We start from the raw sequence: 17,179 nt of genomic DNA, 5'->3' as shown, positions 1-17,179 counted from the left end.
TCCCTTTGGTCGGGTTTAAGCCCGATCCGGTCATAGTCCGTAGCGACTCCCAAAGCGGCGATGCGATCCAAGAGCTCATTAAGGGAGGAGAGATCTATCGGATCCATCTGTTCGGCGAGTTCCGAATTGATGCGAAGGTTATGCGTGACAACCTAAGAGGCCATCGTTGGCGCGACAGCCGATGGGGCGGCCATGATGAAGCCGCCAAGTCGGAGAGTTTGGCCTACAGCCAGCACTCCCCCAGAGGTGATGTTGTCCTTGACAACAAGACGGGCCATCAAACCTTGCAGCAACGACACAGAGGAACTCTCAATGAAAGCACCAATGTCGGTGTCAAAACTGGTGGATCTCGGGTAGGGGGTCCCGATCTGTGCGTCTTAGGCTGATGGTAACAGGAAGCAAGGGACACAATGTTTACCCAGGTTCGGGCCCTCTCGATGGAGGTAAAACCCTACTTCTTGCTTGATTAATATTGACGATATGAGTAGTACAAGAGTAGATCTACCACAAGATCATAGAGGCTAAACCCTAGAAGCTAGCCTATGATGGTTATGATTGTAATTGTGATCGGCCTTCTATGGACCAAGCTCTCCGTTTTATATAGACATCGGAGAGGGCTAGGGTTTACATGGAGTCGGTTACAAGGAAGGAAATACAATATCCGGATCGCCAAGCTTGTCTTCCACGCAAAGGAGAGTCCCATAGGGACACGGGATGAAGTCCTAAGTCTTGTATCTTCACGCTCCAATAGTCCAAACGATGTATATAGTCCGGCTGTTCGGATACCCCCTAATCTAGGACTCCCTCAGCGGCCGCGGGCTTAATATCATTTACGCTGACACATTGGAGGCGATGGGCATTCCAATGACTTGGCTCAGCAAGAGCAACATGCAGTTCCATGGGATAATCCATGGGAAGAAAGCCAAATCACTCGGCCAGATCGCCCTTGATGTCGTATTCGGCAAGGAGAAGAACTTCCGAAAGGAAGACTGACTTTCAAGGTGGTGATTTCCAAAGCGCTTATCACGCCATCCTGGGTAGGCCCGCCTACGCATGTTTTATGGCCCGTCCATGTTACGTGTATCTTAAACTCAAGATGCAAGAACTTAAAAGTGTGATCACCATCATAGGCAATCGCAAGTTGGCCGAATATGGCCTCCAGAAGGGTTCCCAGATCACTGACGAGCAGATGGCGATGGCCGAGCTGGACGAATACAAGAAGGCGGCGGACGCAAGCGAGTTGCTGAAGTCCAAGAAGCCGACTGTGGAATCTGCTTTCTAGTCGGACGGAGAAACGAAGCCGGTGCACATCCATCCGAAAGATCCGACTGTTGCCTCGACCAACATCTCCACCACCCTGGATAGCAAATAGGAAGCCGCGCTCGTCCAGTTCTTCTGTGAGAACTGGGACATCTTCGCATGTAAGCCTTCTAACATGTCGGGTGTTCCCAGGGAGCTGGCCGAGCACAGACTCCGTGTAGATTCAATGATAAAGCCTGTCAAGGAGCATATTCGGAGATCTTCCATCGAGAAGTGCAAGGCAATTGGCGAGGCGATAGCGCGGCTCTTAGCCGCCAAATTCATCTAAGAGGTGTACCACTCCGAGTGGCTCGCCAACGTCATCCTGGTGCCGAAGAAAGATAAGTCTCTCTGAATGTGTGTAGATTTTAGGCATATCAATCGGGCCTGCTCGAAGGATCACTTCACTTTCCCTCGCATAGATCAGATAGTAGACTCTACTGCCGGATGCGAGCGGTTATCGTTTCTGGATGCATACCTCGGGTACCACCAGATCCGACTATACGGCCCTGATGAAATAAAAACAACGTTCATTACCCCATTCAGGTGTTTTTGTTATATCACAATGCCATTTGGGTTGAAAAATGTTGGGCCACATTCCAGTGTATGATCTAGAAGTGCTTACGGAAGTAAATAGGTCGGAATGTAGAAGCTTATATGGATGACATCATGGTTAAGTCTAGGAAAGGTTTCGACCTCCTGACCGACCTCGCTGAGACTTTTGCGAACTTTACGCGCTTTCGGCATTAAGCTCAACCCAACCAAGTGTACATTCGGCGTACCAACAGGCAAGTTACTCGATTTCCTTGTTTCTGAACGAGGGATCGATGCTAATCCTGAGAAGATAGGGGCTATTGTCCGAATGAAACAACCGGAACATCTACACCATGTACAACGCCTCACAAACTGTCTGGCGGCCCTGAGTAGGTTCATCTCATGACTCGATGAAGAAACCCTGTCGCTTACGATTGATGAAGAAGTCTGACAGGTTCGAGTGGACTCCCGAAGCGCAGGCTGCATTCCAGGAACTTAAAGCCCTGCTTTCCACCCAGCCGGTGCTAGCTGCTCCGAGCAGCAACGAGCCTTTTCTCATATACATCATGGCCACGAGCCAAGTTGTTACCACGGTCCTCACTATGGAACGGGAAGAACAAGGCAAAACCTTCAAGCTCCAACGACCGGTCTACTACATCTCTGAAGTCCTTATGCCTTCCAAGCAAAGGTGTCCGCATTATGAGAAGCTAGTATATGGAATATACCTAACTGCGAAGAAGGTGGCGTATTATTTTCAAGAACACTAGGTCAGAGTGATAAGTGATGCCCCTCTATCCGAGATCATGAATAATAGAGATGCCACTGGCTGAGTAGCCAAGTGGGCCATTGAGCTCCTCCTATTGGATATCAGGTTTGAAGCCAAGAAGGCCATCAAGTCACAAGCCCTGGTAGATTTTCTGGCCAAATGGATTGAGCAAGAGCAGCCTGTCCCGAGTGTTCCGAACACTAGACGATGTTTTTGGATGGCTTCAAGATGCTCCATGGCTCCAGGGACGGAGTGGTATTGGTGTCTCCTAAAGGCAATCGACTCAGCTACGTACTTCAAATTCACTTCAACTCCTCCAACAATGAAGTTGAGTACGAGGCTCTCTTATATGAGCTGCAAATGGCAATTTCTCTGGGAATTCATCGACTGATGGTCTATGGCGATTTAGACCTAGTGGTGAATCGTGTCATGAAGGAATGGGATATCCATAGCCCTGCGATGACTGGTTATTGCAATGCTATCATGAAACTGGAAAAATACTTTGAAGGGTTGGAACTCCATCATGTACCACAACTCAAAAACCAAGCGGCTGATGACTTGGCCAAGATGGGTTCCACTCGGAAGGAAGTACCCAAGAATGTGCTCCTGGAATACTTGTACTCACCCACGATCAAGGAAGAACCCTTCGTGGAAGAGCCGCCGCAACCAGTCGGACCTTCTAATCCGACTGAGGTAGACATTCCCGCAGTAATTGATCTGGTCCAAGAGATACTGGTCACCACTCCCGAGTGGACCGAGCCATACCTAGCATACTTGCTCCGGCAGGAGCTCCCAGAGGATGAAGATGAAGCCCACCAGATCGTCCACCAACCCAAGGCTTTCACAGTCATGGGAGATCAACTATACAAGAAAAGTACGACTCGAGTCACTCAGCGGTGCATATCCCCGGAGGAAGGAGAACAAATACTTCAAGAGATTCACTCTGGAACATGTGGGCATCATGCGTACTCTCGGACCTTGGTCGCCAAAGCATTCAGAGCCAGATTCTATTGGCCCCGAACCAATGAGGCCACCCAAGACATAGTGGACCAATGCGTCGGGTGTCAGTTCTATGCAAACCAATCACACAAACCGGCGTCCACCCTGAATACTATCCCTCTCACTTGGCCATTCGCCGTTTGGGGAATCGACATGGTCGTCCCTCTCCGCACTGGGGTGAGTGGCTTCACACACTTGTTGGCGGCAGTGGATAAGTTCACCAAGTGGATCGAGGCCAAACCCATAAAGCAGCTGGACTCGGCCACTGCAATTCAATTCATCAAAGAGATTATCTTCGGATTCGGAGTCCCGCACAACATCATCATCGATAACGGGTCCAACTTTGACTCCGATGAGTTCCATGAGTTTTGTTACACCCAGCGCACTTGGGTCGATTATGCCTCCATGGCGCACCCGCAGTCGAATGGGCAAGCCGAGAGAGAAAACAGGCTCATACTTCAAGGATTGAAGCCTCGACTCATGCATGATCTGACCCACGTAGCAGGAGCCTGGGTGACCGAGTTGCCTTTGGTCCTCTGGGCCTGCGAACAACCCTGAATCGATCCACCAATTGCACCCCGTTCTTTATGGTGTATGGGTCAAAACCGGTCTTGCCAAGTGATCTGCTCCACAACTCTCCTCGAGTAGATCCTTATTCAGAAGTTGAAGCCAAAGAAGTAAGGCAGGATGGCCTAGACCTTTTGGAGGAATAACATGAGCTAGCACCTATAAGATGTACGTTGTACCAACAAGACTTGCACCTATAAGCCGAAGAAGTAAGGCAGGATGTCAGAGGGCATGCCTTCCAAGAAGGAGGCCTGGTCCTCCGAGTGGATCAACAGAAACCTCACAAGTTGGCACCCTCTGGGAGGGACCATTTGCCATATCCAAGTTCTTACACAACGGAGCATACAGACTGGACAACTTCAAGAGAGGAATAGAAGAGCCTAGAGCTTGGAATGTAGATTTGCTCTGCAAGTTTTATACTTAGAATAAAATTTCTCCCTTGTATTAGTTAGTCCGGATGAACTTAGATGAATAAAAGTCTTAATTTTCCCCATATATCATATAGTTTGACCTACAGTCACGTTTCACTCAGGTGACTAATCGCATTCGAAAACTAACACACCTCGAGTGGGTGTAGAGGTGAGAAAGCTTAGCTGCGAACCAGCTTTCGTCTAAGTTCAAAAACAATCTGAGTGAGGATCTGCTCTACACTCGGGAGCTTAGCTGCGAACCAGATTTCGCCTAAGTTCAAAAACAGAGTGAGGATCTGCTCCACACTCGGAGGCTTAGCGCGAACTAGTTTTTGCCTAAGTTCAAAAACAATCTGAGTGAGGATCTGCTCCACACTCGGGGGCTTAGCCGCGAACCAGTTTTTGCCTAAGTACAAAAACAATCCGAATGGAGACCTGTTCTACACTCGGGGGCTTAGCTGCGAACCAGCTCCCTCCTAAGTTCGAGAACAATCTGAGTGAGGATCTGTTCCACACTCGGGGGCTTAGCTGCGAACCAGCTTTCGCCTAAGTTCGAAAACAATCCGAGTGAGGATCTGTTCCACACTCGGGGGCTTAGCTGCGAACAATTTTTCGGCTAAGTTAAAAAAATCCGAGTGAGGATCTGGTCCACACTCGGGGTCTTAGCCGTGAACCAGTTTTCACCTAAAGTCAAATAAAACAGGAAGAAGCAAATAGAAGAGCAAAAGGTTTCAAATTAAGGATTTGATCCATTCGAATGTCTCTGAGATCAAACGAGCTCAATGCTCGGCAGAGTGTTTCATTACATCAACTACTAGACATTGCGCGGCAAACTTAATCAAGTGTTTTTAAGCCTCAGGCGGCGGGCTAGTTGGGTCAAAGAAGGTCTCCAGATCAATCCCATCGGCGATGCGAGTGGTAGCCTCAGCGAAGGTTTCCATGAAATCCTCAAACTTGAGGTTCCTCTTGTTCACCACTCGGAGGTTCTTCAGCTTCTCCTCATCCACGTTCTTGCAATGAACGCAGACGAGTGACAGCATGACATTAGCTCCACTCCGGGCTGCAGATTTCTTCCAAGCTTTCACCCGAGTGGGGACTTTGTTCAGCCTCGTCATCACCGACTCCAGGTCCATATGATTCTATTCTCCTGACTGCAATTCTTTGTCGATCTGACCCAAGGCACCCTGGGTCCGAGTGATATAGTCCAACGCATTCTCAAAGCGGTCTTCAAGCCGAAGGATGGCAAGTGTTGCTTTGTCAGCGATGAGTGACCGAGTAGGGTCCAGGTCCCTCTCTATCCTCTATAGCTCCAGTTCCTTGTCGTAGCAATGTTCTGGTCGAAAGAAGATGGTGCGTGAGCGAATGATTGGAAAGATTTGGTCCCATACGGGATTCACTCGGTTGAGGAAGAACTTACCGGAGAGCTTCTCACTAAACTCCTCGCACACCTCCTCCATATGTGCCTCCAGTGCATCCTTCTTTTTAGTCAATTGGGTGACCTTCTCCTCCAGCTTGACCTTCTCCTGAATGGAGACCTCAACAGCGGCTTTGAGGTTCTTAATCTCCTCCTCCAATCTGCCGATTGAAGCCAGTTTCTCGTCGGTGAGCTTGGTCTTGGTCCTTGCTTCCTTCTGGGCCAGCGCCAGGTCCTTATCTTTGTTCTCCAGCGCCTGCTTCATGGTTTCTAAATAAATAGAAGTCTTGAGCCTCATTACGAGTTGGGCATTCTTGCTACGAACATCTGTTGGAGCAAAGTGATTCGGATCAAGAGGGAAGAACAGTATTTACCTACCAGTCAGAGGAAATATCTTACCTCCCAAGGTCTTCTTCTCTTGCTCCCGTCGGGCGCTCTTGAGTTTCTCAGCTTCCAGGTCAAGTCAAAGTTTCACAAGTCCTCTGCAACGTGCAAGAAATAGTCAGTTGAAAGGCTCCAACAAGAAAGCAAAGGAGTAACTCAAAAGCACCCGAGCAGGCACCGCTGGAAGGAACTAGCTAGAACAATACCAAATATTGAAGTACTCCCTGGCTACCCACTCGGTCGTACCCCTCCATGAGGAACAAGCTTGACCAGTACCAAATCCTAAAGTACCTTGGTACCGAGTGGAACAAGCTTGACCAATACCAAATCCTCAAGTGCCTACTGACTACCAAGTCGACCACGCACTACCGAGTGGAATAAGCTCGACCAATACCAGATCCTGAAATACCCTATGATATATCATCACCCGGCTAACCCCTGAGTCGACAATGAAGAAGATAGAGGACAACAACAAAAAATGACCTACTTAACTCAGCCGACTCCCGAGTCGGTAACGAAGAAAGTTCTGCCTATTACATCATCAACACACGAGTGTCGCCAGGTGCTCGGGGCACCTAATGATAGTTCTAAAGACTACCACTGATTGCCCGCAATCGATGTTAGTCTCGGGGACTACACCCAGTGGGTGCACTCAGCGTGCCCCCACTGGAAAGTGACTCGTTGATAGAGCTAAAAAAACAACGCACAAGTTCTAAGACTACCATCGACTTCTCCAGTCAATGGTAGTCTCGGGGTCTACACCTAGTGGGTGTACTCAGCGTGCCCCCAATGGATCATGTCCACTCGGCTATGCTCCGGCTAGACTTCGAGTTGATACAAAAAAAGAGGTAAATGAAAAAGTTCAAAGACTCCTACCGACCAACTCCAGTCAACAGGAGCCTCGGGGACTACACCCAGTGGGTGCACTCAGCGTGCCCCCACTGGATCATGTCCACTCGACTACGCTCCGGCTAGACTCCGGGTGAACACAAAGTGATTCGACACAACTTAAAAGTACACCCAGTGGGTGTGCCCTGCGCAAACCCACTCACAGAAAACCTAATACAAGAAAAGAAGAAACTTTGACTGGAAATCATACTCACAATGGTACTTACTCGGACATTGATCTCCAGCGCCGTGCTGGCATCATAGGCCTCCTTCAGCCGGTTGCACATAAACCCCACTTGAATCAGAGCCTCCTTGCTCGACCCTACCTGGTCTTCAGGGACATGGTACAGGGGGAAGGAGGTAGGTGGAGCCGATGGAGTCGCGGACGGTGGCCTGGAGTCAGAATCATTGCCGTGCCACTCGGAGGAGCATGGGAAGATCCTGCAGCCAACGCCAGCATGGACGAAGACGCCGAGCTGCCTTGAGCCAGAGGACTCGGCCTCGCAGTCTTGGCGGCGACCTTCGCCGGTGAAACATGGGTCATTTGGCGAGGAGAGGCGTCCGTCATTGGCGTGTCAGCACTCGGTGCTCCCTGGTGACGTCCAAATTCGGTGGGTTAGCACCCAATTCGTCGTCCAGTTGGATAATCTCGGGCGGAGCTGCATAAATCAAGAAAACCATCAATGTTCAGTCGAAGAAGGTATAACCATATGAGTCATTCAACACAACACACCTTTGGAGGTGGCGGCATCCACTATGTCAGCGTCACTCGAGCCCGGCCTGCGGGCATGCAGGTCTGCTGAAGTTGTCAAGGTGTTGTTGCTGCAAGGACCAAACAGAACTCGGTTAGTAACCGAATGAATTCAAAAAAAAACAAGGAGTTGGCGAGAACGCTCACTTTGAGGCCACAGGCACCGCCACCCTAATCCGCGACACTGCAACCTTCCGAGGCTTAGGGGAGGTTTGCTTGGGCAGTTTGGGCTACTTCTCCGCCGAACTCTCAACCTCAGCACGAGCGCGCTTGGAGCTTCGAGTCGTCCGACCTGAAGCAGTCGGCTGTTGAGTTCCTCTTGCCTTGCCCTTTGGGTCATGCAGCGCCTTGGAGCGGGGTTCATTGGGGGCCTCATAAGATGGTGAAGATTCCACCTCCTCCCCCTCCTCCGAACTCTCATCATCATTGTCGTTGTCATCATTGTCATCACTCTTGTTGCCATCGGGCCTCTCCGAGTACTACTTCTCGGTGTCACTCATCACATCTTGAGGCGAGCGATCCACCACTGGGATCTTGGAAATCAAGTTCTTGAAGTCCTGAGAAACAAACACATCTTAGCGTGAAGACCAGCTATACAAAAGGCAATATACAGTTGAGCCAACTGAACTACAAACAAATATCTGGATGGGCGGCAGGTCCTTGTGAAAGGCTGGCACCAATCGCCCCCCCCCCCCCCCCCCCCGAGGGTTGTCTCAAGCGCAGGTGATGGCCCTAATCTTGGCACCCACCTTCGTCTCGGTGAGATCCTCAGGATGCACACGAGTGGGGTCACTGATAGAGGCAAAGGTGTCCCGATGTTTCAATGAGATAGCTATTGTTTTCTGTGGGACTCAACTTTGATAACCCGAGTACGAACGTGCGAAGATGTCGTGCCATAGCAATCGCTAAACCAACTTCCGAGGGGTTATTGACCACGCCAGAGCATGATCAACCTGACCACGAGAGTCTATGTCCTGCGAGCAAATGAAGAACAAGCAAGAAACTAAGATTGCAATCTGAATATTGCGAATATAAGAGGAAAGCTTTATTAATGAAGGTGGGGTTCTGTGACGTCTTGGTCTGGTTGTTGAACACAAACGAAGTACGCGAAGTTGCAGCTATGGCGAACTTTTAATCTAAACAAAACCCAAAGTCTAAACGATGCCCTAAGGGCTCTATATATGCAGGAGTAGGGGGGATTTCGTGACCCCTTGTAGGAGGGGTCTGAAACCAACCCTGACTTTGTTTCCCCACACATACGGACTCTAAAGACATCCTATACTTAAGTATTTCTAAATTACATGGGCCTAGCCCAAAAATAAGGTGGCACAACACCTAAAATAATCTATGGACAAAATTTATGAAGGTACATCTTGTATGTTTCATACATGTCCTTGTAGGTCATCACAGAGGCTTCAAAGTGCTCAAATATGCACTAGAAACGCCATTCTGGATCCCTTCACGCGAGCCTTCATCTCCATGCTTGATCCTGCTCTAGTGTTCATCCCTCTTGTCCATGCTAGGCCCTTCAGTAGTAATCAACACAAAAGCATGCAATTTAGGAGGCATCATATTCTCATGAACATTAGAATTGTCACCAAGAAACGAAAGTACCTGGTAATTCAATTTGTGTGTGCGAGCTCTAGTAATCGGTCCAGTATGTATAGTAGCAGAGGCTATGGGTGTAATAATGGTATTGATGTCCTCATCAGTCACTCAGCCCCTCGTACAGCCACATGGGGTGGACCCTGGCCTAGAGTGGCTGGATGTGTCGACTGAGGAAAGCCTCCAGCAAATCCATAACGTTCACCCCAACATTCACAACTCCGATAAACGCGCAAGACAGGATGTCGACGCCCACCTTCTCCTCAGTAAGGGTCGGCGGAGCTCGCACCCGTTCAAACGAGTACGGCGGGAGGCCCGACTGATTGTGGGCGCTGGGGATGTCCCTACAGTAGAACCAAGTCCCCTGCCACCCCTTGACAGAGTCGGGAAAACTAATTTTGGGGAAGGACCTCCCCCCGTGTACCTGAATGCCCATGCCTCCGCACAGCTGGGTGACATGGGTTTTCTCTCCAGTCGGCGAGTCTTTCTTCACGAGCATCGATCGACACGTGAAGATGTATTTGAAGAGGCCCCATTTGGGGTAGCAGCCCAAGAAGTTCTCACAAAGATAAATGAAGGCCTAAAGATAGATAATGGCGTTGGGGGGTAGGTGATCGAGTTGACCACCGAAATAGTTAAGGAATGCCCAGAAAAAGGGGTGGGGCGACATCGAGAAGCCCTGCTCGACGTGGGTGATGAGCAGGACTCGCTCGTCCTCCCAAGGCACCGGCTCAACCTCCCTTGCGCCTGAACGATGCCATCCCTCATGCGAGATCAGCCATTCTTCCGCCGGCTCTTCCGGCCGCCGAGCGGTAACGCGCGAGGGGATCCAATCCCCAGCCACGTTGCCGGCTGCCACGCTGGAGCCGAAGGAAGTGGTCCTCCCCGCCTTCTTCACCTTCTCCGCCTTAGTCGTGGAGTCCCTCACCATCACCGTGCACTCGTGTGGAGGAGAGAAGCGGAGGAGTCGGGAGGAGAGACAGGAGATCTGAGGCCCGGAGCTCTGCTGTCGAACCTTTTATACCACCAGACAAAATGTCAGAACAGTTCTCTCACCACGAATCCATGGATCGACGGCCCGTGTGGTAGGGCTTTGTACAGGATAGGTGCAACACATAGCGGAGCCACACCTCCCACTTTCCAACCAACGCACGATGCTACCGCTTCAGCGCGCGAACGCATGAATTCAAATCAATCCGATTGATTACCAGCGACCCCTTTCCTAACGGGTGCACGTCAGTCCAACTGACCACCCTCCACGGGAACCCGTGCATTCTGCCACGTTAAACACCTGACTGAAGTCTTCTTTGGGATCGTTATGTGACGAGCTTGACGCCCCTCTACGGGTTCACTTGGCCCTCTCAACAGGCTCCAAGGCACATGACTCATAAACCTGGACTCATACTAGGCCCGCGTTGGCGTTCCCCTGGGATAAGGAGTGGCGTCTCTCTAGAGAGTCAGACCACGTGCCGGCGTCGGCACTCGAGTTTTCATGGCATGCCGTCACTCGGCCCCCTAGTCTATCTCCTCCGAGAGATAAAACAAATGCCACTGGGTTTTTTCTCGACGGTTAGCAAAACCCGGTCATCTGGGTAAAACTAAAGTCCAGAATCTGTTGTGTCTTCGTCCAAGGAAGAACAAATCACGGTCTGGAAACATATTCCGAATGTCCCTGCGGCACTCGGACCCGACCGAAAGATTGGTTTCTTTGTCCTGCGAAATCCCAACCGATTCAGGGGGCTAATGATGTGGTCACCTATTATAGGTAGGGTCAAGAACCCATCATCTGGGACCCACAAGGGGCCCATCACCACCATAGGTAGGTCTTTGGACCGTGTCGGCATTCGGATGATACATCAGGAGGATCACTCGGACGGCTTTGCAGCACTCGGACAACCACGCGTCACTTGGCAGACGAATTACCACTCGGATATACAGGACAGGAAGGCGTCGTGGGAGCTGCAACGGTCAAGTAATCCTAAGTCATCCGCTAAATAGAGTTATAGCTACTGTACCTATAATTGTTGTAGTAAGGACTCGTTACACTAGTAACTGATTCATTCAATGACATTTAATGCCCCGGTGGCATGGGAGACATGGGGCTGCAGCGCATTCTATATAAGTCGCACCCCTCTCCATAGCCGGGCGCGTTCACTCTCTGTAACTATACGCATCAAATCAAAGCAAGCCTCAGGGCACGAGACGTAGGGCTTTTACCTTCACCGAGTGAGGGGCCTGAACTCGTTAAACACTAGGTATTACACCTACACTGTAGTTAGTCTCTACCCCTTATTCGTACCCCTAGTACTCATTGTCAGGATCATAACCCTGAAAACAGTGGCGCAACTTCCCAATGGTGTGACATAGGTGCGGAAGTGGAGGACGTCGAGCGAAGCGACCTCGAGCAGCGACCCGACGACCCAGCGGAGGCACGGCTGCAGGGTAGCAAAGATAGGTGTGGCATGGCAGTTGCTGAAGTTTCACCAAAAAATTAGGGGAATATTATCCTCCTGTATACGTGTGGAATGGTGGGGGTGTTTTTATGGGATCCCGTAATTTTTTTCAGGCTTACGGGACCTGTTGGATAGACTTATTTACCTCAACTGCTTGTAAAGGTAGTTATTTGAGGTTTATAGGAATGGTTGGAGTTGCTCTTACTCTCAAGTTAAAATTATCTAAACATGCCTACCCACTTGCCTCTATACTAAACCAGCCTACCAACCCACCTAACCCTTGCTATAAATGGCGGCTCTTCATTGTCACTATCGGTGTCAAAGCCGGCGGATCTCGGGTAGGGGGTCCCGAACTGTGCGTCTAGGCGGATGGTAACAGGAGACAAGGGACACAATGTTTTTACCCAGGTTCGGGCCCTCTCAATGAAGGTAAAACCCTACTCCTGCTTGATTAATATTGATGATATGGGTAGTACAAGAGTTGATCTACCACGAGATCAGAGAGGCTAAACCCTAGAAGCTAGCCTATGGTATGATTGTTGTTCGTCCTATGGACTAAAACTCTCCGGTTTATATAGACACTGGAGAGGGCTAGGGTTACACAGAGTCGGTTACAATGGGAGGAGATCTTCATATCGAATCGCCAAGCTTGCCTTCCACGCCAAGGAAGGTCCTATCCGGACACGGGACGAAGTCCTCAATCTTGTATCTTCATAGTCCAGGAGTCCGGCCAAAGGTCATAGTCCGGCCATCCGGACACCCCCTAATCCAGGACTCCCTCAGAAGCCCCTGAACCAGGCTTCAATGACAACGAGTCCGGCGCGCAAATTGTCTTCGGCATTGCAAGGCGGGTTCCTCCTCCGACTATTTCATAGAAGATGTTGAACACAAGGATAGTGTCCGGCTCTGCAAAATAAGTTCCACATACCACCGTAGAGAGAATAATATCTGAACAAATCTAATCTGCTGACGTATTCCGCAGCATGACATCATGCCCCGGCCAAGCCTTTATTCGAATCATTTTACTGTTCCACCTCAGCGCGTTTAGCGAGGCGGTTTCCTTGGCACGTCTTGTCAAATCAGAGATCGTGTCCCCTTATTCCGGGATTCTCATCAATACGGGCGTGGGTAACCCAACCGCGCCATTAACCGCGGCGCTTGGGACATAAGCGAGTTTTATTAGGCTGGTGGGGGCTTATAGTCTCGGCCGCCCATATAAGGGGATAAGGATCCACCCTTTCCATTTACGCCTTCTTCCTCCTTTGCTTATTCATCCCTGCGCACTCGAGCTCCAGCGCCCAAGTCCGCACTTCCCACCTCGACCTTTCTCCAATCATGTCCGGAGCGGGAGGTAGATGGATGGCCTCCTCCGTCACGGAGGGGAAAATCAAAAAGTTGAGGAAGGCCGGATACTTGTCTGACAACATCGCGCACCGGATTCCCGAGGAGGGGCAACTCGCCCCCACCCCTGGGCCCCATGAGAGGGTCGTGTTTCTCCCCCATTTCCTCCGCGGACTGGGCTTTCCTCTTCACCTGTTCGTCCGGGGGCTCATGTTCTACTACGGCCTGGACTTCCACGATCTGGCCCCGAACTTCATCCTCAACATCTCGGCGTTCATCGTCGTATGTGAGGCCTTCCTCTGCATCCAGCCTCACTTTGGCCTATGGCTGAAGATCTTCAGCATCAAGCCGAAGGTCATGGGCGGCCGTCAAGCGGAGTGCAGAGGCGCCATGGTGGGCAAGATAGCCAACGTTACATGGCTCGAGGGCGCCTTTGTAGAGACCATCAAAGGGTGGCAGTCGGGGTGGTTCTATATCACCGAGCCGCGTGACCCTGAATGGGCAGCGGCCCCCAAATTCCGATCCGGCATCCCCACTCGGCTCACATCTTGGAAGGAGATGGGCCTGTTGTGGGGTAGTCCGGAAGAGGTGAGTGGACTCCAAACCTGCGTCCGAGACCTAGTGAACAAGAAGGATAAGCTTGTCAACATATTCCAGGTCATGCTCTTCCGCCGGATCCTCCCGTGTCAACGACGGGCCTTCACCTTGTGGGAGTTCGACCCGGCCCAGCACCAGACTCTGTCCCGACTTTTCACAAAGCACGAGGACGCTTGGAAGGTGCTATTCAAGAGCTCCGAGGTCTCCCCACCCGTCACCGAGGATCGCGGATTCTGCGCCAAGCGCCAAGCCACCGAAGTAAGCTTGCTTTTAGTCCTTCACGGGACACTTGATTTTCATAGTTTGATTCCATGTAGGATCTAAACTCCTGCTCCTTTGATAGGACTGGAAGAGGACATCCGGACAGTTTGACTGTCCGGCCCCTTTGCCCGAAGGCCTAGCAGACACACGCTTGACAAAGCTGCTGGTTCCGACACCTCACGTGGTGCCGGAGAAGAAGGCCAAGAAGAAGGCCACGGGGACCCGAAAGAGTTCCCGGCGCCTGGTGGTGTCGGATTCGTGGCCCGACAACCCCGAAGCACTCTCCGCCTCTAAGGACGAGGAGGAGGAGGAAGAAGAAGCCTCTCCCCCTCCCGCGGGGGGAGGAAAGAAAAGGAAGGCCGCCCCAACTGGGGAGCCCAGAGGGTCCAAGAAGGGGAGGACCCTTCTGCCGGACTACGCCTCCGATGCCGAAGACGGCGGGGAGGAATGGCCATCCAGGGTCAGGCCCCTGGCAAAATCGTAAGTATTCGGATACCATAATAACTTATGGCGCTCCTCTAATGTATGGTACCTTCTAACGCCGAATTCAATCATGCAGTCCGCCCAAGGCTCAGCTCGGCGATTCGTCGAGTGGCTCCCTGGATTCGTCGGATGTGAATAGCACTTCACTTCTGACGGCCTCCTCCCCTCTCCCTACGGACAACATCGAGGTGGAGTCCCAAAAAGGACTAAACCAGGAGGAGGTGGTCCTAGAGGTGCCGCAAGGCGACCTCCCGGACTCCAGGCCCAAAGGGGGTAAAGCCCCCGAGGGATCTAAGTTCGGCCCCGGGCCGAACACCGCTCCAGAACCAACAACGGTTCAAGAGTACGGTAGGCGGCGCCTTCGTAAGAAAGGCGCGCCTACGACACCGGCGGCCTCCGTCCAACCGGAGACGCCGGACAATTTGCTGGAGGTGCTTAACGGCGCCCCCATCAACGAGGAGCACCGCACTATTATGAGTGCGCTGATTCAGAAGGTTCAGTCCGCCAAGAGCGGGCTGATAGAAGCCTATACCAGCCTGCTAACAGGCTTCGAGGTATGTAAAACATATAAAAATGTTACGCATAGACAGTAGCCCCTGATGCTCAGTTCGGTGTTCGAAAGAAAAGCCGGACTGAGGATCCAAAAAGATATACGCAGGAGTCTAACATAAATATGTTGATATGGGAATGCAGGCTGCACTGCTGACCTCTACCGCACTAACTGTGGAGGTCGACGCATTGAAGCAGAACCTCGAGCGGTCCGAGAACGAGCTCGGCCGTGCCAAGAAGCAGCTCGAGGACAAGGAGGGTATGTAATACCGTATGTAAATGTATATAGAAATACCTGGTTGCAAAAAATGATAGGACCAACGTGAATGTTGCAGGGGCCACAACTCAGGTGGCAACCCTGAAGGAAGCGCTTTCCAAGGCCGCAGATAATGTGGCCATGGAGCGCTCAGAGCGAGAGAAGCAAGAGGCGCAGGCAGCGGAGGTGCGGCAAGAGCTCGATGCTCTTGTGAAAAAACATGAGAGGTTAGAGCTTGACTCGAAGACTCGAGAGTCCGAGCTTGCCTCGGCACTTGAAAGCGCCAAATCTGCCAAGGCCAAAGCCCAAAAAGCCCTCCAGGAGATTTAGGCGATGAAAAAGATTGCAATGGGTAAGGCATTCTTTATGCAAAGCAAGCATGTGAAAGTAAATTACCTGTTACTTACCCGAATCCGGAGCTCTCCAGGAGCATTCGCAGATCTGCCCCGCAGTGTATCCGAAGCCGCCGCATTCTACCGGGCCGAGGAAGGAAGCTCGACGGAGAAAGTGTTCTGGTCCCAGTATGCTAAGGCCGGACACCCGGTGCCCTTGAGCGACCAGCTGTAGCTGGTCGAGCTTCATAAGGCAGCCGAACAGGCCATGAAGGGCCTGATAGGCATGCTGTAGCCTGGTGAGGTCTTGCCTTTGAGCTACTTTGGGCTGGTGCGGCGGCTGGTGGATGCCTGTCCACGGCTTGAAGTCACCAAGCGTTCCATGTGTATCGAGGGTGCTCGTAGGGCTTTTCCCCGTGCTAAGGTGCACTGGGGCAAACTAGATGCTGAGAAGCTGGTGAAGGATGGGCCACCGGAGGGGAAGGAGCATCGCAAGCCCGAGATGTATTATGAGGGCGTCTTGAAGGGTGCCCGTCTTGTAGCGAATGAATGTACCGGGGATGTAATTTTTGAGTAAACCCGCTCGTGTTTGTCCTATGTGCTGAAAACTTGTTCATATGCACTAAGCAATGCTTTTTGAATTTAAAATATTACCTTCTGTGCGGCCATTTATGAAATCTGAGAGATGCAAGTCGTCGGCTTCTACCCCCATGCCACGAGTGCTGGGGTGTTCGGGATAACCCTGAGTGCTCTTGTTCCCATTCTTGGGTCCATCTAGGGAGGCGCTCAGCACAACGAACCAGGCCATCGGACTTATAATGCTTTATCACTCTCACTTAGCCATAGAATTCTATAATTTTAAATTTTGGCGAAGCCCCTAGTTTCGGAAGACCAAGTTCGGGGTGCTATCCACGCCTAGGCCGGATAAATCCGGCTCCTCGCTCTAAGCGGCATAAGTCTTTAGGGACTCAAAAAAACCTCTCGAACAGCGAGCGGTCTCTCGCACTATCATGACGGTCAGTTTTAGCTTTCTCTACTGAGGTGTTAACCCAGCTCAACTGGGGCACAATCACAGTAGTTCTTCCAGCGCTACCTTAGCCGACATTGCGGAACGTAAGGTACCAAAACATGGGAGCCGGGCAAACCCAACTATTGACCCAAGACATGATTCGGAGCCGATGCATATAATGCTATAAGTTCGGGGTGCCGCACTCATGAGAGTGTTCGGTCTTCTCACACCGTGTTATGGGGTACTTAAGCCCCTGGTGTATTAGCCGTACCAAAGTGTAC

The sequence above is a fragment of the Triticum aestivum genome, chromosome 3B (assembly GCF_018294505.1).
Source record: "Triticum aestivum cultivar Chinese Spring chromosome 3B, IWGSC CS RefSeq v2.1, whole genome shotgun sequence".
NCBI lineage: Eukaryota > Viridiplantae > Streptophyta > Magnoliopsida > Poales > Poaceae > Triticum > Triticum aestivum.
Note: the sequence above shows the minus strand (reverse complement) of the source record.